Raw genomic sequence first — 23,761 nt, forward strand, 5'->3', positions numbered from 1 at the left:
CTCAGGTAGATGTTATGGTGTATAATTATTGTGGTACTTCCTACAGTGACTGCAAACACACAGCAGAAAAGCTGTTGAAGAGCAACATTTCTGTAAATCAGCTTGTATACAACAATGACATGTGAAGATAAAAATTCAAACTGAGTTGCTTCACAAAAGGATTGACTATGCAAAAACGTGGTTTGTAATATCCCATCCCACACATACCTATTATTTAACAGGCATCAATTATAGCCTTGTAAACATGCCCAGCATATGATCTGGCTGCAGATGCAACTGTGTAATCCCACCTCTAATCCTTGAGCAGGCTCTAGAACCACTGCTACCTTAAATTCAAACGTGCCTGCCTGCAGTAGAAAATTACACTGGCTGTAATTAAAAATCATCACAATCTATTAATTCCAATACTGAAAAGAAAGACAACAGATTTGTATGCTAAGTTTGTATTTATTTAACCATTCAAATAAGCAAGAACAATTAACTCATCTCGCAGATATCAACTGCATCAATCCAGATAAAACACTGGACTGCTTTTGCAGCAAAGGCAGTCAAGTGATTTTATGGTAATGTGGCACTTTCACAAAGGCTAGCTGGAAGACCTTAAAATCTCAGAAATACAAGAAACTGAAGTGTTGTAACAGTGCCAAGAGCAATTTTTCCTCACGACCATCTTCAGTCACACACTCACTCTGTATAAACACGATACACGAGAAAATCCAAGGATTACTCTTCTGCAACTGTCCAGCTAAAGTAATTTTAGGATTATATACAGCTAGGTACAACTTCCCCAACTCAGAAATCAGAATGCCTATTTCTTAACAGAACTTTTCTTTATTTATAAGGTGATACATCCCACAGTTTTGGGACTGTATTGCATCATACAGTAGGAAAGACACAACAGAACTTAAAGACATTTTGTCAGCTCAGACAGACTTATAAAGTTCAACAAAGCAAAATTAAAGCAGTCAACATTTAAAGCTGAGCTCAGCATGCTGCTGCCACTGCTCTGAATGACTGGCTATGTCAGTAAAACCACAGCTTCCTGGTTTAACAAGCTGTCTTCTGATGAACAGTCATTCACTTGTGTAAAAGATCAACAGATTCATAAACCCCCGGATGGTTGGAAGGCGATGTGAAGGACAAAAAGAAGTATACAGCAGAATGAAACTAAAAATAAAGCTGACAAGCTATCACTGTTGACCAATTGATCTCTTATGGTAAAATTACACAAGCTCTCCTGACAATCCCACATCCCTGTCCATTTATCCATGTAACACTTAGCCAGATGTGTCATGTGATGGCCTAGAACAGCTCAGAGTACTGAAATGGAACGTAAATCATTAAAGTCAGCATGATTAGTGTCAATTAGAATACAATCATCTCAGATGGATGAAAAAGGAGTAGAGAGTAACAAAATCATTCATTCACTTGTTTGGAGTTTTTTTCCCCAGTACCTTGAACTTAAGTAGTGATCAGTTTTATCCATGTTTGAAACTCTTTCCACAGACTCTAAACGACTAATATTGCAATACAGTGTGGTGTGTCTTTTTGATACAAAAGCAATATATAACTCTGAGGTAACAGAAACCTGGACAGAGGAAACCCATTTTTGGCAGAACAGTGACACTGCCTAGAAACACGACTTAAGCATAAAAAGGTTTCATCTGTAACCTGTGTGCAAGCATGTTAATTACACAGGCTGTTACAAAAATTTAAAAAATCATGATCAATCACTATTCCCTCTTAGTGCTGTTTTGTGTGCTTTAGTATTTGGTTTGCTTTCCTCCCTTTAATTACACTCTGCATCCTTATGAGCCATCAACATCGAAATGAACTAGTGTTGAGCGTTCCTCATTTACTGTTTTCTCTCTTCCATCTATATCACAGAATCATTAAGGTTGGAAAAGACTTCCAAGATCATCAAGTGTGACCTCTAGCTGAATACCACTATGCCCACTAAACCGTACCACCAGGTCTGCCCATTTTCTGAACACTTCCAGGGATGGTGACTCCACTCTTCCCTGGGTAGCCTGTTCCCATGTTTAACCACTCTTTCAGCAAAGAAATTTTTCCTGTTGTCCAAACCGGAACTTCCCCTGGGACAACTTGAGGTCAGTTCCCTTTGCTCTACCTCTACTTCTCTGGGAGAAGATACAGACCCCCCACCTGGCTACAACCTCCTTACAGGCAGATGAAGCAAGCAACAAGGTCACCCCTGAGACCTCCTTCTCTCTCCAGGCTAAATCTGGCTCCCACAGCTGCTCCTTAGCAGAACTGTGTTCCAGACCCTTCATCATTCTCCATTGCCCTTCTCTGTACATGCTCCAGTACCTCAATGTCCTTGCAAATGAGGGATCTAAACTCTGTCTTTTCAAACTAAACATTTATATAAGACATTACTTATTCCATTGCTTTGGAAGCAAAATGGGTGAAACTCATCCCTATCCCATATGCAACTCATATCCCCACAAAGTAGAATTTACTTTTAATACCTACATTGCACTGGGAAATAGTAAAAACTGGATGATAATGAGAAGACCACTTAACTGGAACAATGATACTCCTTTTAGCAAGTAGCTAAGAGGTTCTTGGCCAGTAATTCCTCTACTAAGTAAGTCACAGCATGGTCTGGTTGAGATGAGACCATCAAAGGTCACCCCAGTTCCAAACCCCTGCTGGGGGGGCACTAGACCAGGTTGCTCAAAACCCTGTCCAGTCTGACTTGGGACATGAATGGGACATCACTTGTCTGAGCAGACTCTTCCAGTGTCTCATCACCCTCATCAGAAATTTCTTCCTTATGTCCAATCTGAACCTACTAAAATCATTGCCCCATATCCTGTCATGACAGACTTTGGTAAGTAAGAAGTCTCTCCTAATCTTTCCTCTTAAGTCTCTAGTACACTGAGAGGCCAGATCACATAGCAGTAAATACTTGGAAGGAACTGATGGTTCTTTCACTCCACTGAGCAAGTAGAAGCAGCTCTCACTACAGAGGAAAGTTACTAAAGAGAAAGTTTCCAAGGCAGGGGGGTAGCTCAGGAGTGATTGCAACAATGCAACAAATACCACCTTCCAGAAGGGTTCTGCTGATGAGGAACAACTACAAGTTGCAAAGACAAGTGAGTTTGCACAGCTCACAGATAATCCTGAGGTTACCATAAGTGTCATGATTGTACCCAAAGCTAAGAGAACAATGAACTGCCTTTCTTACGAGGACATCTGATCTATGATTTCTGACTGAACATTAGAGAAATGAGGCTGTGGCTGGAAAAAATCCTACAGGGATTTCCTAATTCATCAACTTCTGTTTTAGCCCAGATAAAAGCAGTTATGATGATGCAAGAAGTTTTTGGTAGTGATATCCTATTCTGGGAATCAAAATGAGCCAGAAAGGATATAAGAAAATGTGAATCTGAGTATATACTATAAAGCATTGAAGGTGGTCTACTGTAAATCCATGGATCATAAAATTCAGCTTTTTCTTCGTTTTTAAGTACAGTCTGCTATTCATATTTCCAAGTTTAGCAATTACTAGAAGCCGAGGTTTATACAAGAGAGAAAGTTATCTAAGAAAGTGCAAAAGTACTGGGCTATTGTTTCATACACAATCAGTTTGAGAAAGTGAGCTTTCTTCTCAGAAGTTTGAGATTAACACTTCTCAAAGAAGCAATGTCTCCAAATATTGCCACAGACAGAGAGTTATCTGCACAGCACCAGTCTGAATCCTGACCAGCACAACAGGAATTCAGTATTGTTCCAGCCTGAGAAGTTTGACAGCTCCTACACCAGGTGATTCTCAGCATTAACTCCTACTGCTACATAACAAATTCATTGCTATGTACTGAATTCACCTGGAAAACAGTTGGAACAGGCTTTGTTCCTAAGATACATTTACAACAGTCAAACACGAGTCTGTCCACAAGACACTTCTACAAAATCAAACACTGCAAGTACTTTTGCAGTAGTTCACATGAGTAAAAATTGACTAAAGCAAGAAGTTGTAAAAAGTCTCAAGACAGAAGTCATAATTTAAAAAAAAAATCCACACAACCACCAACCCACTAAATCTGGATTACTCACACTGAACTTGTAAAATTTCAGTGTTACAATACTCATAAATCAGCTGTTACACATTTCAATGACTGGTCACAAAATTAGCCTAAATGTGTTCCTCACTTTTCTTTACCTTTTCACTTTTACTTGGGCTTCTCCCTATTAAAAATTACTTCTCTAAACAAACAAATTGCTATCAATAAATCTGAAAGAGGCTCCATTTGCAGAGTAAAAGCAACACAATCACCCTGATTTCTCTGGGCCCACAGATACTTCTATAAAAGGCACACCACTGCACTTCATACATTCAGGGCTATAGTATTTGAATTTTTAACCAGTTTTTAACCTGGATGGCTCAGGAAATAATTTTACAAAAAAATCCTCTCAGAACTGTAGCTGTGCAATAACTACAAAATTTAATTCGACTTAGTCAATCATGCTGTGAATCAGCAATACAATGAGTTATACTAACATAAAATCTGAAAAATAAAATCTAATCACTTATGCTATCAAAGAAAATTTCACCTATTTGAATTAAAACCTGAAGTATTAGAATTAAGCAATTATCAAGGCAGAAAGAAGAGGACAAAAGTTCTAAATCAACTGTCTAAATATCAGGTTTCCTGCTCCTGAAATACCTGTAGGACTTGTGTGATGGCTCGCCATAGTAGTGTTGCAAACAACAGTAGAAAACAAACAGACCAGTACAGTTTCTCTGTTAAGTCTCTGATGAGTTTTTCTATAAGAAACCTTGCAAATACTCTATATTCAATACACTGAATCAGAGCTTTCTAATATGTTGATAACTGCCTATATGCAAACACTTTACAGGATGCAGACAATTTCTGTCACACACCTCATCTTAAACATTCACATTTTTCTGCTTCATTAAGAAAATAATCACAAAGTATATTTACACCATAAAGTAGAAGTATTCCTTTTCCTGCAGAAACAGAAGAGACTGTAATTACCACTAGTTTCAAGTTAAGTGACCTGTGTAAGTTTATTAGCAGGCCATATAAGCGACAACTCTACAAAAAGCAACATCAATTGCAAACTGCCTGCACAATTTATTCCCTACGTTTCTACACCCAATGTGGCAAGATGAGAAAGGAGAAAATGATACTGGGACAAACGACATTAAACACTCTTTGGAATGATGACCACCAGCCTCTCCTCACTTTGGCCATCTGAAACTAGAAGAAAAACCCTAGACTGGAAAGAAGTGGAGTGAGGGGATGACAGAACCACCTTTCAGGATCCCCAACAAACACAAATTGATAGAGAATATCACATCTCTTCACACACGAAACTGAGGAGGGAAGTAGACAAGCACATATAAACAGGAACAAAAAGTAAGAAACAAAGAGAAAGCTGATAGAGAAAAAAAGAAGAAACAGACAGGAGTCAATACAGAACAGTACAGAAAAAGATGAACCGTACTCACTACAGCAGAATGCATCAACTTCCATTTTTTAAGTTTTGAATTAAACTTTGGTGGCCTGACTGTGTAAATTTCTTTGCCATGAATAACTGCTATAAAATACGTTGAAATAGTTACACAGCATGCCTGTCTTTTCCATCATTCCAGAAGAATTTGTTAACATAAGGAAATCTAACACTGACCTTGCTGATTCTGTGGTATCTTCTGACAAGTCTCAACAGGAACACCTGCTCATGGGAGTGTTCCAAGACAGTCACATAAAGAGGTTACACACCACTATATATTAATGTTATTTATGTTTACTGCAATATAATATATTGACATAATATTGAGATTATCCATGATCACACCTGTGCAAGTGCTTGACCATCTCCATAGTCAGGGAATTGCTGTGCCAAATATCCTGGGACAAAGCAGGAGGCATCTTAAAATAAAAAATTATCTGCCAACAACATAAATATAAACAGGTATCTATGTGTATGAACTATATATGAATAGATACAGATGTCATATACATCCTAGATCATGCTTTTTACATTTTTTTTTCTTTTGGGGGGAGAGAGAGGGAAGAATGCTTTAAAATCAGATTGTTTCTGCAACATGAGACCACAATCATCGTCTATTAACATTATTTTATCGCATCTTAACCCCAGATGGACTTTATGGGGAGATGTGCCTTAAATACTACACAACGCAGACATTTTGAAATGTTTTCTTCCTACACTGACTTTAGCATTCTGTAGTAAAAAATACTAATGCAAAAAAAAAAAAAAAAAAAAAAAAAAAAAAAAAAAAAAAAAAAAAAAAAAGTCTGGTGAAAGGAAAGCTGTGAGTTTCCCCTCTTTCCATAAGCTTTCCATCTGTTACATCTGTTGAAGGAAGAAGGAATGCAACCTTACATCACTGGTATGTAAAGTAATGTTTAAACAATCAACATTCAGATAAAGCTGTAGCTATCCTGTCTGTGCAATTGCTTGAACAGCAAATCTTTATAAGGAAGTCTCAATATTATTTCAGATTCACTTGTTCCATCATTTTGGGCCAGAAATGGAATAAGTCAAAAGAGATAATGGAAAGACTAGAATGTGAATATGACTGTTAGTCCTAAAATGTAACGATGCATTCCTGCCAAAATTCTTGTACAGATTCAAAGGCCTTGAAGATTATCCAGTATCTCACTTGATGAGAGTTTTAGAGTATCCTCTTCCTAGAGAGAGCTCCAAACCAGGTGTTTTTTTTCTCAACACCTGAGAAACTATAGATAACAGCAGGAAAATTGCAGCCATCTACACTAAACCTTTTCATGAATAAATTAATTTCTGCTTAGGGTCACAGAATGGGTTGAGCTGGAAGGGATTTTAAAGATTACCTAAATCCAAATGCACTGCCATGGGCAGTGACACTTCTTCACTAGATTTGTGTGTGTGTATATGTTTGTTAATATATTTATATTATTTCTATTTCTTGTATTTATTGCTTCTCCCAAATTAAAAATCTAATAGCTACTTGGTAAATTTTTCTGTTCCCAACTCAATCCAAAGTCTGTACACTTGAAAAAACAACACTTATAGCTAAAATATTCCATTCTAATAACACAGCAGTCTTCATACTGTCACACTTTCATGCTCTTCTGTATACTCTGGGCACAATTTTCAACTGATTTTTTTTCCTAACATTTATCCTAGTTTTCTTATTTTTCTAAAATTAAATTGGAAGATTAATTATAATCACTTGTAGGTTCGCTATAGTTACATGAAAGCACAAACTCCTCCTAAAACCCACACATCAGCTCTCTTTAAGGCTGTAAGTCATGGCTTTGGTAGGTTAACCAGATCTGTGCTTGCAGTCTGGACACCTTAAGTTACTCAATGACACTGCCTGCAATGGCAGGTTGGCAGTATTCAGGTCATCAGTCATAACATTTGTTTATTTTTGTTGGTCTGACACCAAGCCAGAAAATTTCAAATCCAAGTGATGAGATTAACACAGTTCCTGGCTGGAGCATGTGTAACTTTTTACATATAGCTGAGCATAAAAAGACCAGTTTTGTGATGATGGGGCTGGATGCTCTTTCCCAGAGCCTGTGACTGCAAACTATAGGCAAGAACATGCTGAACAACCCTGTGGCTTTACAGAAATCAGCCTTGTGGTATACAAAATACAGGGAAAGAGGTCCTTGACTACTAGGCAGTCTTGCCAGAGCTGACACTGAATGGCTGGCTGATAGTGAAGTTACAAGTAAATGTTGCTTTCATCAGGCAGAGATACCAAAAAAAAAAAAAAAAAAAGTATAAATCTGAATATGAGACAAAATTAATGAGGAACACTTTCTGGAATTTTCAGGAATAACTAGTATTTTAGGAAACAGTGACTTTTCAAAGCATTTCACCCGAAAGTTCCTATTCATAATTTCAAAGGTATCATTTCAAGGTATTTTTACAATACTTATTTTTATTCTACATGATAAATATCCTTTCAAGTGTATGTTACACATGCAAGTTAAACACTTTAAGCAATCAGCATCTCTCTAAAGCCAAATCATTTCCACACTGATCTGCCTTACTGTACTCCATTAAGGTTGGTAGGATAAACTGCACTGATTTCATTTCCCTTTTAGGAAGCTATCCTCATAATCCTGCTTTAGAAGAAGAAGAAAAAAACCACTAGGGCTCAAAGACAGCTTCAACCTAAAATAGTTACTCTTTCTACTCTTAAAGAGGTTTGTTTTATTTCACTTCTCAAAAACAAAGGGATGCTGGCCAGCAGCTCAGGGTAGGTGCAGCCTTCAAAATCCATGTCCTCCTTTGTTTTAACAGACCTCTCTCCTAATCTCTGTTAGGATTTATGCAATTTTGTGGGTAACTCAGTAAAGCAACAGCTAAAGAACTGCTGAAACATTCTTTACAGTACACTGACCCTGCTCTGTTATTTGTGCTGGGCTCAGAGCTCTTCACCTCCATCAGAACCCAAGACTGGAACTGACACCCAACCACCAATTTGAGTGTCTCAGATGCACTACAAGAACACAAAAGTCTTTCTTTCACCTGATATGTCACAGTGGTTTCCTTTGCTTAGACACTGCAGCAGAGGAAGAGATGGGGCATTTAGTTCTTTAACACATCTCCCAGTTTCTTTACCGTCAAGCAGTGGGAGTGTCCATATGGTTTGCAGAAAGCAACAATGCGGAGCATGTCCAGCTCTTCAATTAGTAACTGAGAATTTCAACCTTTTCAAACCAGTCTTCTTGTTTAACTCCCTTGAGTCTTAAAGGGGCATCACATACAGAAAACACAGAGGGAAAAAATAAGAAAAAAAAAAAATCAAGGTCATATCTTCCCACAAATCCAATGCAGTCTTATATACAATAGGAGGTTAGATGGTAGAAAAATCTGAAGTTTAAAACAACTTGCTGTCCCCCCCCCGGCCATCCAAGCACAACAGCCACCAGAGTATCCCTCGAGGCACATGAGTGATACATAACGCCTGCCCAGGACAAAGGAGCACAAAGTGAGAGATTTGTACATTTCTGAATAATAATAATAATAAAAAAAAACCCTAACCAGCTGAAAGCAAAAATACATTAAAATAACATTGTAATCTGATGCCTCGATTCCAAAATCATAGCACAAGTAGTCACACCCTCTGCTCCACCAAACAGCCCAATGACTCCTTCAGAATTCTCATAACATTAGTGCAAATAAACTCGGCTCTAAGCATTTACATAACCCAGACTCAAGCGTAAGCTTTGGGTTCCCTCTGCTTTTAAAGGAGAGGGGGGAGAAGGAAGGAGATGAAAACCTTTGACATTTCAGTGCTGTTTAAGCACAAGCCTTATTCTATTTTGTTCTGTGTCATTCCTCCCCCACAGGATGGAAAGCAATGCTGCACATTCAGTATGTGAATGGCCACACGAGCTGAGCAATACCATAACAAACCTGTTAAGTTTGACTATAAATCATATGCAGATTCTCTGTTCCTTCCAGCTGCTGGAGAAATATGTGAATTGAGTAATTAGATACCTCTCAGAAGCCTGTCCTTTGATTCAGCATCAGCTTTAAAAAATCAAAGGTTTTAATATTTAAAAAAAAAACAGACAATACAAAAAATAATTGATGTTTATTTTCACGACTATTTCACCCCACCAGTTTTCCATTATGGCGAACCAAACTCAGTACTGTTCAAAGTTTGGGGGTTTTATTGGCTGAAAAATGATGAAATCTTTCTTTTCTTTTAACAGTGTTTACCTGAGAACCACAATCAAAAGAACCCCCAGTTCTCAAATTTACATTATAATACCATCTCATCCAGCCTTACTGATTCTCTGTTTTAGCCACCCTCTGCCAACATGGGTTACTGGGCTCCCGTCAGGGAATACACAAGACATGGGATACTCAATAGCCACTCATTCTCTATTACTGTCTGCATAGTTTAACCTATGGAGTTACTCTTAATTCAGTATCTTGTTACATATTTTTCCTAATTTTCACATGGATTAAAACTAAATTTCACACAAAATTAAACACTTACAGAAGACAGTGTACATTCAACTCTGTACACACCTCCTCAAATACACAATCGCTATTACTTTGTCAGATTTCCACACCCAACCACTCACTTTGATAAGAGCAACTTTCTGCCTATTTGCAAAGTTAATGAACTGCACACAGTCCATGGACAAAGCAGCCTAATGAGAAACTGCCTTTATAATAACACCTTTTCAAGCATGTGTAAGGGTAAAGACATTCCTTCTGTGTTATACATGCTCAATTCAGCTGAATTAAGCCCAGAATAAATAGAAACTAAACATAAAAAACCCCAAACAGGCACATAATAAAGCCACAGGTTCAAGCACTGTAGTATTGACTTTCTATTTACTATTCACTATGTAAACTTTCAATGACATCATGAAAGAATCATATAAGCATGATTAAATACTATTAAAAATTCTCAATCAGCATGATTTATTACAAAAAAGCAACTTCTAAAGTTCAAATTCTTATTTTCAAATAAGTAACAAATATTTAAAGGAAATCTCATTACTAGAAATCAAAAGCATGTGTCCCTAATCAACAAATTTTTTCATACAACTGCTTTTACCTAAATAAAATGGAACTTCCAAATGTTTTTTACATTTTAAAAGCAGTTTTTAAATTAATAGCACAAAAACACATCTCTAATGAAGACTATGTAATGAACATATGCTAGACTGATCTGGGAGTCATGAAAGACAACTTAACAGTGAATTCTGGAATATTAGAACTGCTGAGTAAGAGGAAAAGGAGAGGGAGAGGAATTCTCAAACATCAAAAGTGCAAAATAATTAATGGAAGGAAAAAAAACACACCCAAAATTATGAACATAGTACACTCAAATACTGAGCTGCCTAGATAGTGTCACAACACAAAACACCAAGGAAACCGCAAACCCAGCAAAAAAAGAGGTGATTTTAATACTGCTGTTGAACTCTGAAAAAACATGAAAAAAATTAAACAAGTGCGTATTAGGCACAAACCCCCTTAATTTCAGGAAATAAGTTGGGGTGGTAGGGGGAATCTTTGTCTAGGGAAGTATTCATCATCATAAAATGCTCACCAACAGCACACACTCTGGGCGCTTCCACAACAGACATTGTCACAAAGGAAGTATCATCTGACTGTTTCATAATCACTTAAAACCAGTAAAAACACAATAATTCTGAAGGAAGAATTTGCTTCTCCTTTCCTTTCAATGCTTGCTCCTCCCAAAACACCACCACCAATCTCGAGACCAAATGGCAACATGGGCATCACTAAGGCTAAACTTTGATTTAAAACACTAAATACCCAAACTGGATCAGCTCCCTGAGTCCCCTCAAAACCCCACAATATCTTGTGTCACAGACAGACACAAAACTTCGAGACAGAAGCAGTCAGGGTGAGCGAGAAAGAAGTGTTAAACCAAAGCGTCAGCATGAGATATGGCCATGAAGACCTCAGAGCAGACTCTCCCTTCAGGTAAAGCACAAACTTATTAGAAACCAGACTTTCTCCTTAAGAAAGCAGTCCAAGTCACAGTCCAAGACTTAACTCTTTGATTCCATTTAGCAGTTTTACAGGAACATCATAGTAGCAAGGAACTATGTAACCAACAGTTCTGGTTGCAACCAATGTATCCAGTGGGTCACACTTTACTCAGTGATTTAGATGCTAAAGTAAAACATGTAACATTTTCTAGAAGTCTTATTTTCCACATTAAATGATAGAAAAATCAGCATCTCCTTGAAATCCAGATGATCTATAGTCAAGCAGTTCAGAAACCTAAACCTTGGAGAACACTGATTGATTGTTCCCAACTTCATGGAAATCTGCCTTCCTGAATCTCCATCTTCTTTTTTATTTGGAAGAACTGGGGAAAGTTCTTAGCCTTGACCACAGGAAAAACAAAGCCATCAAACCAGAATAGTTATAATTTTCAGGGATAAGCAAATACAAATCACAGAATGGAGAAAATAATCCAAAAACCAGAGCAAACTACACAAAATACTAATATTGTGATTGAAAAAATGTTAGTATTTTGAGACACATAAAACAGATATGAGTTTAATCCAGTATCAAATAAGAATGAAAACAAACATCTAAAGGCACGTTTACAATGCTCACAGATCCCTCCTGAAAAGTTATTCTGCAGAAAGACTTAGTCTCAGTATTACACTCAGAAGTTACTCATCTTTGAGCATTTAACAAAACTAACACAAATGTGATGTACTTTAATTTATGTGTAATAAAAACCTATTATAATTCAACCTTGAGGTATGCACCTTAGTAAACTCATTTAATGTTTAAGCAGTCTTTTTTCATAGCTAGTAAAATCATTAACCACTAAAGGAACCCAAATTAAATACTGCTTACTACAAATGCAATAGCTATTTAACTGCTTTTAAATAATGCATTATTTAAATCATCATCAAAATACTTTCTGAATATTAAAAAAATCCAATTTTTTTGTAGAGTACTTGTCTACTGGATAGGTTTCTAGTGGCATTCTGCCATAATGTACATGCTATGAGGTAACCAAACAACTAAGATGCTCATAGTACAGAATATGGGATCATTAGTAGTACTGAACAAATAACCACAAACACCAAGTTTTTCTCCTTGCTTGACTTTTATTATAGTTTTATAAAAATTAAGATTACTTTTTTTATTATGTAACACGCTTACATAACTAACAAATTCTATTATACACAGAAATAACTTGCCCTACAAGTCTAAGTATACCATACACTTGCTGGGAAAAGAAAACAAACACCGCCCTCATCCCCCATAAAACCAACTATAGTGAAAAACAAAACAAAACAAAACTCAGAAAAGCAGACAAAAGAAAGCCCTAAGCAAGTCTAAGTGTATTCCCCTTAAGTACATAGAGCGTTCGTTTTCTGAACAGACTAAACAGACTGTGCATAAACAGTTTCATTTAAAAAAATGAGTGCAGCTTACATAAGCATGTGGCAGTCAACCATTTTTACTGATGGCACTACAACCAACAGTGGCAAAAAAAGATCAGAAAGCAGCACTTAGGAAGTAATTCAAAGTATCTATAGTCCATACTCCAAGGCTGACTAAGTAAGGCTTCTGGCAAAGCTTAAACTCAAATATTTCACGAATTGTCAAGTGGATAGAGCAATCCAAGGATTATGCCCAAGAGAAGCTATTCAGCGTAGCCCCAAAGCAGAAATTTGCTACAAGAACACAACTTCTCCCATAAGACACACCTGTTCTTTCTGGAATCTGTTTTTTAGCACATAATCAAAGCACAAGAACAAAACATATCAAAATGTCAAATGTCACAACTACTTTCTTCTCACCTGAATCATAGAAATTCTAACACTTAAACCTATTTCTTTTTTTTTCCTCTTCTTGTAGAGCTCACAAAAGCTTTACCTTTCAAAACTTTCAAAAAACAAGAGATGTTTAGAGTCTCATTCTTTAAACTTCTTTACAGGATACTGGACAAAACAAAGAATGGTCTGTGGCATACATTTTAACAGGATTCAGTGGTGGGGGAAAGCACATAAGGACTGCTTGGTTTTATGGAGGTCTTTCTAAAACTCAATTCACAGAAGAGAGTTAAATTTCTTTTGCTCCTTTCCTGTCAGCTCCCCAACACCAATCCCCCTTCAGCTAGATCTCTGAGCCATCAAGACCATGAACTACAACCTCACAGTGACCACAGCTTCACTGAGCCCAGGACTGGCAGTAAGAAATTTTCTCCACCTCAACCAACCACCAGAAGAGTGAGCAGAATCTCTCAGAAGATATGGATTTCTAAAAGGGTAAGAGAAGTAGGAGCTCTTCTTCCACCTCCTCTCTGTTTCCAGGACAGGAATCCTCCATCAGACTGGAGACACCAGTCCACTATTACTGTGCTTCAACCTCTCAATAACAGATGGACATGAGAACAAACTGCACTGGGATTGCTGAAATCCAAACCCAAGAACTGAACAGTGCAGACAGGAACCAAACAGCACAAGCCTCCATGCCCTGATCACATCTTGGATAACATATGCTCTCAGGAGAAGTGTCATAAATTTTTGCTACAATTTTTACAGTAAAATGTCTCAGTTATGGAAAAGCAGCTTTTAAGTGACTGGGTGTTCCTCCAGAAATAGAAGTACTGTTTATCACAGTACCAGAAACATCTGTGTTGTTGGGACTAGTGCCTCCATGAGTAACAACTAGAGAGATCACTGAAGATGCCTCAGTGTCCACACTACTATAGGAAGACGTCACTCACCTGATGGAACTAAAGACCATCAAGACCTGCTGTACAGAGCTGCTGAGAGGATTCTTTCTTCTCTTTGGAAAGCTTCTAGCTGTTCTCTACAGAAGCCATCTCCCTCTTACAGACTCTTTACTCCTCGATGAAGGAACATTATTTCAACATTTATGTATTTTTTGACTCTTTTTCTATCTCTTTTTTAATACAGTAGATCATAATTTCTAAAGACAGACCAAAATAGCTGATCTTCCTCAGGTCTCTCGCAGGCCTAAGGCTACCTTCAGCCTCATTTACCTCAACTCCCAAATCTTGAAAAGGATTGGTAGGTAGAACATTTACTTGACTTGGAACTTTCTTTAAAGCAAGAGAAGCATTTACAGCATCTAGAGGCTGGGCTTCAAAAGCAAAAAGGCAGATTTCATTTAAGAGCACCTACATTCTGCCATTTATGAACTTAATTCAGCTGCAATAGATGTGGTACAAACTCGCTCTTCCCTGTCTGACCTCTCTTCCTTTAAACTGGATATTCCAAGAAAACACTAATTAAAAATGTTTGTTGCAGAAAGTGCCAATGAACTCAAACCAACACAGAAGGAAGCTGGATGTGAACAGGGATAATTCTCACCGTCACTGCCTGCTACTGAAACCAGTACACACCAGAGAGTAACAGCTTCAGTGTAAGAGCAGGACAAAGTACTCAACTGCATATTCCTGAGCAGTTACTCCAGAAGTTCTTACCCCCAATGCATGAGGCATTCAGCCCAACAATGAGATCCATTGTGAAACACCTCTATAACACATTGATGCTCATGAAGTTGGGACAGTATGCAAACTTTTATAACCACATTTTCATGATGTTGCCCAAACAGCAAGAAACAAGGCACAGATAAAAGACTCAAATAGCTGTTCCCCTGTGCTGTCCACTTGAAACTTACTAATGAGTTGAAAAAAATCCATGCTAATGTACAAAAGCACTGACAAAAGTTTTAAAATATGATTTCATGTAGTGTTCCAAATTCAGCTAAAACACTTACTCAGCAATTATTGAAGTCACATTTGCAAATGTCCCAATCACACAGCAGCTAAAACTTTATTTTTATCAGGAAAGAACATGAAGTGACTTTTCAGCAGAATATCCACAAAATAACTCAAAAATTTTAACCACATTGAAATCAGCAGTGAGAAGATGATTTTTCATGCAACGTCTGCTAGTAGAGATTCAGCCTATTGGTATTTTTTGGAGCAAATAAGAAGCAACCGAGAAATTGTACTGAATTAACACTTTATCTTATCTAGACACATCATTTCTGATCCAACATTAGCAGGATTACAGTGAGAATTACTATTGTTTCAAGACAAATAAAACAATTTCAAGGAAAAAAAAAAAAGGCAGATACACTTTAATGCAATGCTCTGCAACAGCTTAGTATCTGGTCTAATATTTCTGCAAGCTGATCTTTGAGAACATCCACATGAAAGCAAATTTCTTCCATAACTTCTACAACATCTAGTGGAAAAAAAAAAAAAACCAACAAAAAAAACCACCAAAACCAACAACAACCATCTCCTATTCATAAACTATTATTGATCCTATGCCCAAGTGAAAGAACAAAACAAATATGTAACTCTTTCAAGTGCTAGGAAAAAATGCCTATATCTTGAGTCAAGCCAAAGTATACAAACTCCCAACTGAAGACAAAGAATTACACTTGAGGATTTATACCAACAAAAAACATACATAGAACAAACTAAAACTTTTTGTCAGCCATTTTCTAATGCAGCTGTGTCACTGTAAACCAGGAAGAATTGTTCAAACAGATGAGACTTGGGGGCAAATCACCCCAGAATATTACCAAGGAATGGAAAAATGCTTAAGCTTAAACCTGTAGCAAGATTAAAATACCAGCACTGCTGTGGTTCTTTTTACCAAATCTGGTAAGAAATAGTCAATACTGAATGCAGCTTAATACAAGGTTTTTTTCCTGCCACAACATCCAAGACAAATACTGATAGCAACAGAGTTTTTTTTTTCTAAAAACTCTCCATTTGCCCCTAGATCAACCATGATTTCACAGAAATTTTGACCCACTTTTCAAATTAATGTACACTTTAGTGGATAGGCAATTTCATGTGAAAGAAAGTATTTTATTCTGAGTGTGGAACAAGACTGAATAGAATCTGCTGAAAGGTGTTTTCCAGAAAACACTCTCAGTGATGCACCAGGAAGGCCACATGCAGGTAGGAAAACATCTGTACTTGAGCTGTGACAGCCAGGCTGCTCAACATCAGCACAGCAGAATGACCTCTCTCTGTCTCTTTGTGACTTTGCTATTTGCTTACAAAGCCCCCTGCTTTAAACAACTCTCTGAAAAGAGCAGCAATTTTCCTTTTAATAGAGCCAAATTAGGACAAAACCTGGTAATTCAATGCTTTTAAAATACCACGACTTTGCTTTCAGGCCCTTAACAAAACAAAGCCCACCAGAAGAAGTAATGCTTTTTAAAAACACAAAGCTGTATATAACCTCAAAAGAGATGGTATTTTTCATTTTTACACTGTAGTGCTATGCTGGCCATTTTAAAACAACACTTGAATAGGGAGAAACATTCAACATAGTAATCAATGGGGTGTAAGAATACTGACATGTTACTTCTACTTTGATATTAAGCTGAGACAGACATTGTAATCTATCTGGTATAATTAATCTTCAAAAAGAAAAAAAGTACAAGAGAAATGCCAAACAATAAGAACTCACTGCACAACTTGAACTGTATCAGCAATACAGTAGCATTGTCTCACATTATATTTTGTGACATATATTTCAGCTTCTCAAGTCAATGAAATCACCTCAGTGACCTTTTTTTTCTGGAAGTTGTGCACATGAGTCTCCTGGATACCAATACCACAGTGCCACCTCTTAAACACTGACTGACACAGCACAGAAGTTGCTGACCAATCAATCACCCTCCTCACACAGAACAGGAGATAGCCACTATAGATATTCAGTACCACAGAACACCTTCAATGCCACCGTTTGTCTGGAGCTGCAGAGAGCATTTTGCTTAAGTATTATGAGCACATTCACAGTCTGAAAGCCTTTCAAAGGACAACTGATTGACACTTGATGGTTTGGCAGACTACAGGGACTTATTCCACCAGTGTTTTCAACCAACACCTTCACCATTTGCACACACGAGTCTAAACAAGTATTTCAAAACTCATCTTTCCATTTACGGCGAGAGCTTCACAGGTGAGAACTGGCAACATGACAAAACCACACACTGAACTTTTGCAAAAGGGTCCTCGATCTCCCACAGAAACAAGGCAGGCAATATTGCCTTGTGGACAGTATTTTAGTCTACTATGCCCATACAGAAATAAGCCTAGGAAAAATATGTATTATATAGGAAACCAAGAGTTTGAACTCAGAAAAGAAAAATACAATAATAGAAAACTTTGCCAGAAGTTCGAAAGCAAATCCCTAATATCAGTTTACTGCACTAGGCAGCCCCATAATTTTTCAGTTTGGCTTTATTTTTCTGTTTGAGTAAGGACAGTAACAGGGACAGGAAAAGATATTGCCAAACCACAACTTACAGACACTTCTACCATGTACCTTGCAGTCAAAAGTAGTCCAAAAACTTATGGTACTGTTTCAGGCTTTGTATGAACCGTCTCAGTTTCACACTCCGTTTTTAACCACATCATGTAAGAAGAGTAACTTCCACTGGCAACACCTTTAGTTACACTTTACTTGCACACAGGCACTGCACCTACTTCAGCCCACAGCAGTGGAACAGCAGCATCAGAGATGCTCCCAGAGCACGATGTGTCACAGCATGGTTGAGTTGGATGACTAAGCACGACAGACTTGACGTTACCCAAAACTCACTAGATTTGATCATTGACTCAATGACTCCATCGTCACTAAAATACCTTTGGTGTCAAAAAAGCAAATCAAAGGCTTTTGCTTGTGTTGGTGATTTTGCTGAAACACTGAAGCTGTGAAAGTAGGGATTTGAAAATCATCCCAGCTGAAGACAAAGGGCTTTGAAAAATAATTCAATAAAACATCTTAGGTTTCCTATTTATTATGTACTGCAGCACATACCCATGGAACTCTTGCCCTAACCAAGAACACTTTTGCAGGTCACACTTTGAGGCTCCTTATGCTGTTTGCAAAGACATACAAAATGAACCATCACAGGTTTGAAGTCAGGAGAAAGGCTCTACAGAGCAGCACAATCAAAAACTTTATTTAAGCCCTACATTAGTCTTGAGGGGACAGAGGAGAGTTACTGCTGGATAACCCAAGGAAGCATATCAATGTATCCTCCTGGATGGCTTCAAAGGAGTCTTTTTCCATTAGGATTACCTGCAACTCAACAGAGAGACACCAGCACAGACATCACTAAAGCTGCTTGAAAGTCAGGTATGTTTTCACAATACCTCTTCAACTTATCTAGTCTTCCTCAAGATGAAAATGCATGGAAAGAAAAAGGAGGCTCAATGAGATTCAAGAAACAAGAATGGACACAGATCTCACAATACCCTCATTATATTTACCTGCAGGCATTATCTGTAAAGTTTATGACCCAAAATGGAAAAAAATACATAATGAAAGTATAATTTCATAGTAAGAATACATCACACTTATCCAGCTACCTGTGTTTAAACCAAAAGGTTAAAGGCAAGCTTAAATGCTGATTTCACTATTCTTTACTAATGTATGCAAAATTAGGTATGTTGGTAATTTTATGGACAAACTGAGACAATCTATATATACTTTAATACAGGTTGCTACAGCACTCTTCAGATTACTGCAGTCAACAGATACCATTCACAAGGCAGGACAAAGTGCAAGCCTTAACAAATGTTGTGAAATACTTTATTTTTAAGAATGCTGTTCCTCTCTCTCTATAAAGAGGAAATGAATTTAACATTTCTTCTTTTTACATGAAATATGTTAACTGCAAATATACTTAAGGAGGGGCAGAAAAAAGTATTCCTTTTCTCACAGATTGAGAAAACAAAATTAAAGTTACCAGAACAGTGACTGGCCTTTGACCATACAAGCTTTACCTGTAAGTTTTAAGAATTCTGTTATACTAAGTCCCCTGGAAACATTAGTGATCAGGTGGTCCTGCTACAGAACTGTAAGTCCATAAAGAAATACTACTCAATTTTGTTACAGTAAACACCAGTACTAAAAATAACAAACACATATTGACACATCAGCAGGACAAGTTGACCTGACCATCCTCAATATTTATTTAAAATTGAAGAACAGCATCTTCAAACCTATTAGCATTGAGACCTTCCATGACAGTTTTATGCATGTTTACCTGAACAGTGTCTTACTTTGATTTTTTCCATCACTTTCCAAGTGTGGTGTATCTGAGCCATTCCATTATTTTGGACACGGGGAATCTCCACCAAACCCTGAAGTACAGATTCTCCCAAGCCATCTAAGCAATTGTCTTTCCTCTCCTTGTTTTCTCCTTGCCAAAGCCAGGGAAACAACGGCGAATATCATGTTACAAGTTATGTTTGAGCAAGGGGAAAAGCATAGCGACTGCACAGTCCTACACTAACACTGAACAGCACAAGAGCTGCATCCATCCACCATATCCATTTACGTTACAAAAAAAAAAAAAACAAACCAACTAAAATGAAACTCGAGTTAATCTTCCTCAGAGCCAATACAAGCGGTCGATAAGATCTCAAACCAGACCTGAAGCCAAGAATCTGGACAGAGCATAGCCAAGGCCTCGCTACCTTTGAGGGCCTTCTGTTTCTAGAGCCAAGGCACAGCAGCAGCAGCATCGCGCTGCAGTCACGTCCAAGGGGCAGTGGCAGCGTTTACCTGTGAATCCATTTGCTTTTTATTATTTAATTTATTTTTAGGCACCAAGAACAGCATCAGTGGCCCGGCGGACACCACAGCCTCTGCCGAGGGAACACCCGCACGGGATCCCCGGGCAGCCCGCCCGCCTCACTCCGCACAGGGCTCCAAAAACAAAGACCAAAGTTTTCCCTGCTCGGTGCGTGGGAGTGCGGCAGCAAAACAGGAGCCAGGATCAACACGAGCCGCCTCCCGTCACCACACCCGGGCCCACGCAGGGCAGGACAGCCCCTGCTCCCTGGGGCAGCCGGTCCGTGTCCCCCGGGACGGCTCCAGCCCGCTCCCCCACGGGGAGGGGGGACACCCACAGCCCGGCGGGATCGGGGACCGCGGGGTGTCACCCGAGCCTCCCTCACTGACCCTCGGCAGCGGGGTGGCCCCGTCCGCCCCCAGACCCACGCCCCGCACCTCTCCCTGACCACCGCCCCCCCTCACCGTGCTGCGCTGGGGGCTCGGCTCCGGCTGCGGCTCCGGCGGCTGCATTCCCGCCCCCCGGCTCTGCCCCGGGCCCCGCTGCGGGGGCCCCCCCGCTCCTCCTGAGGAAGGGGAGAGGGAGAGGCGCGTGCCCCGGCGGGCGCGGGGAGCGGAGGCTGGAGCAGGGACGGGGTCCCGGGGCAGAGCGCGGCCGGGAAGCGCTTCCGGGCTCAGTGCGGGGCGCTGGGGCCGCCGGGCGGGGCGGGGCCCCGGCTGCGCCCAACGGCATCCGACATGGCGCGGCCCGCGCGCGCCGGACCGCACGGCTCTCGCGAGACTTGGCGGAGGCACCGGCGGGGGGAGAGCGGGGGACGCGAAGGCGGGCGGCGACTAGCGGGGGAAGGCGTGACGGGGCGGGGCTGGGGGCGGGACCGGCCCTGGGGGGCGGGGCCAGGCTCGGGGGGCGGGGCCAGGGCGGTGTGAGGGCGCTCCGCGCTGGGGCTTCTCTGCTGTCCCTCCTCTGCCCCTTCCCCGCCGGGATATTCAGCGCCTTTAAACGGAGCTTTCCCGGAACCGGGGCAGGACACAGTGCTGTGTGCTAGATGTGACTGGGGGCCTTCGTCTCGGGTTCCCCCCTCTAGAGAAGCCTGAGCGTGGTTGGGCTGGAGTGACTGGAAATAAGGTGTTATTTTCTGAATATTGACGGCAGCGATAAGGTGCGTGGACACAGTGGCTACGGCACAGTTCACAGAATCACAGAATGTGTCAGGTTGGACCACAGTGGGTCATATGGTCCAGCCCCTCTGCCTGTGCTGGGCCATCCCAGTGTACGTGGCTCGGGACTGGGCCCAGGCTGGAATGGGCTGGTGCTGGGCCCCGGTGCTGGAATGTCTCCATGAGGGGGACTCCGTGCCCTCTCTGGACGATCTGTTCCAGTGTGTATTCTTACACAGCACGGGATAGCTATGAGCAGAAACATGCTGGTGTGCTATGCTCTTACCCAAATGTGTCATCATCTTGTGCCAGTCCAAGTAATATTTTTGTGTCCCTCTGCTTGCAGGACGGACTTGGGGCAGTTAGGATTAATATGGATTGATCCAATGTGAACTTTTAATTGACAACTACGGAGGCTGAAATCTTCCTGTTGAGGCAGAACCTTGCAGATGGTTTAGTGGGTGTACTCTGATTTTTCATCCACTTACTCGGCCCCGAGATTACACTCGGTTTGTGTGCCAGAGTAAACTGGTCTAAAGCAGCTTTTCCCAACCATGATTTGTGTTTTTCAGGATTTATGTGCATGTGTTTAGGTATTTTTCTTTGCTTAGACAACGTCTGTCTTTGTGTAGGTTTTTTTTTTCTTTTTTACTTAGCGCAGTTTCACAAAACAGCACTGCATGGATACCGATGAGAGCAGATGCTGAGCTCTATGACCACCCTCTGTCTCTCTCTGGTAGAGAATTAGAAGTGCAGGGGGGACGTGTGTCTTGTATTGTCATTACTGGCTCTCCACGTCGTCTTCCTTGTGCAGAGGCCTCGGCTCCTGTGTCAGAGGTTGTGTGAAGTTAATTAGGGAATTCCTGTATTCTGATCCCTACATCGGAAACACGCCAAGCCTGACTAACAGTTCTGGAGAGGAAAGATGCAAAACCGGAAGTAAACAGGATCTCGGTGCAACAATACTTGCATCTAAAAGAGATTAGTTCTTATCCTGTGATTGGAACTATTATCAAGATAGTGAAGTGCATATTCCTCAGCAAAAATCCATAATTTCCAAATATATTTCCAAATAATCCAAAATATACATGTGTGCTGCTAATGCAAATTAATAACTCCCATAGCTGTATCTAGTCTCCCTTAAAATGTAAGAAGCAGCCCTTGGTAGAGCTGTTGGTGTGCACATGACAGTCTTTGTGCCCTGGCTTACACGTGATGGCCCTGGCTTCCACAGCATTTTTGGTATTGTCCAGCTACTGTCTTAGTTCATCCTGTCATTGTCAGTTCCAGGTTGATTTTTCAAATCAACATCTGAGTCACTTTGTCACTGCCTCTTTGTAAACTCCTTGTACTAAAGCCCCAGTGTGTCTTGGCAAACCACTGTAGCTTCATACAAGTGGGCTCCATGGCTCCATTTCACTTCAGAAGCAACCAGTGCTTTATTTTTGTTTGGAAATTACGCTTTTCCTCTGCAATTTCCCTGCAATGGAATAATGGAGGACTAATCCAGCAATTGCCTGACTTTTATCCCACTTTCAAAGCAGGAGTGTTCCAACAGAAATTGCAAACACTCAGAATTTTTCATCTACTTTTAGCTAGTTGTAGGCTTGAGAGCAGGATTGTGAGACTGGGAAATTAATCAGTTTTGAAACTTCACAATTAATCACAGCACAGCCAGGGCTGTGCTCAAGAATTTAAGAAAAAAAATCCTTATGGGTATTAGGTGCCTGATTACCCTAGAAATCAAAGATTGTGTGTGTGTTCTAACTTTGCTGAACACATCTCTGAGGGCAGTTAATTTTATTGCTGATCCAGCTTTTCTGTCTCTTAGCCATATGACAACTGCAAAAATTGATTATATGGAAAAGTAATGTTAGGAAAGCGCTTAATGCATTTTTAGCTGCTTCTAATGGGATTTAGCAGCTGGAAACAAGGAGAGCTGGCACTGAGTAATCAGGGCTGTTCTTAGATAGCTGTGTGGGAACCAGAGTATCAGGACTCTGAAATAAATCACCATTTTTTTTCTTGTATTTTAAAAAATGCAATATATGCAATGCAGAATTTGAAAGCTAGACCTCAATACTTGCAGCTCAGACAGTTGACTCAAAGTCAAATGGAATTCATTGTTAAATCCAGTCTGTGTAATGACTTCTGGATGAAAATGCCCCTGGGTTCTGTGTGATTTTTTTTTTTCTATTTAAAGCTTATGGCAGTTACTACTTCCCATCTTTGAAAGGCCTCAGGTTTGGATTTAAATTCCATGCTACATTAATTTTTTAGCAGAACAAAAATGTAGTTATTTCTTCTCCCCTCTTCTCTTTATGAGCAACAGTCCAAGAGACCCATTTTCCTATTTTGGAAGAAAGCAATTTTATGCATGTTTGTGCCTAGGAACTACAGTCAGAAAAGCATCTTGGTAAAATGACCCTTCCATAGGCTTTCTGTCTGAATAGTTCCTATGCTCACTTAGT

General features: G+C 39.8%; 1 protein-coding gene across 4 annotated transcripts in view; it reads right to left on the reverse strand.

The window, feature by feature from the left end:
• Positions 1-20,898, reverse strand: part of TAB3 (TGF-beta activated kinase 1 (MAP3K7) binding protein 3) — a 43,898-nt gene extending 23,000 nt beyond the window's left edge. For 3 of the 4 annotated variants that reach the window (XM_066314013.1, XM_066314012.1, XM_066314011.1), the window contains exon 1: positions 20,598-20,896. The gene's annotated coding sequence lies outside the window, so the exon portion shown is untranslated. Of the gene's footprint in view, positions 1-20,597 lie in introns of all 4 variants that reach the window. The other variant, XR_010743011.1, reaches the window with a different exon arrangement.
• Positions 20,899-23,761: the final 2,863 nt, after the last annotated feature.

Source organism: Sylvia atricapilla, chromosome 2 (assembly GCF_009819655.1).
Source record: "Sylvia atricapilla isolate bSylAtr1 chromosome 2, bSylAtr1.pri, whole genome shotgun sequence".
In the NCBI taxonomy this organism is placed as follows: Eukaryota; Metazoa; Chordata; class Aves; order Passeriformes; family Sylviidae; genus Sylvia; species Sylvia atricapilla.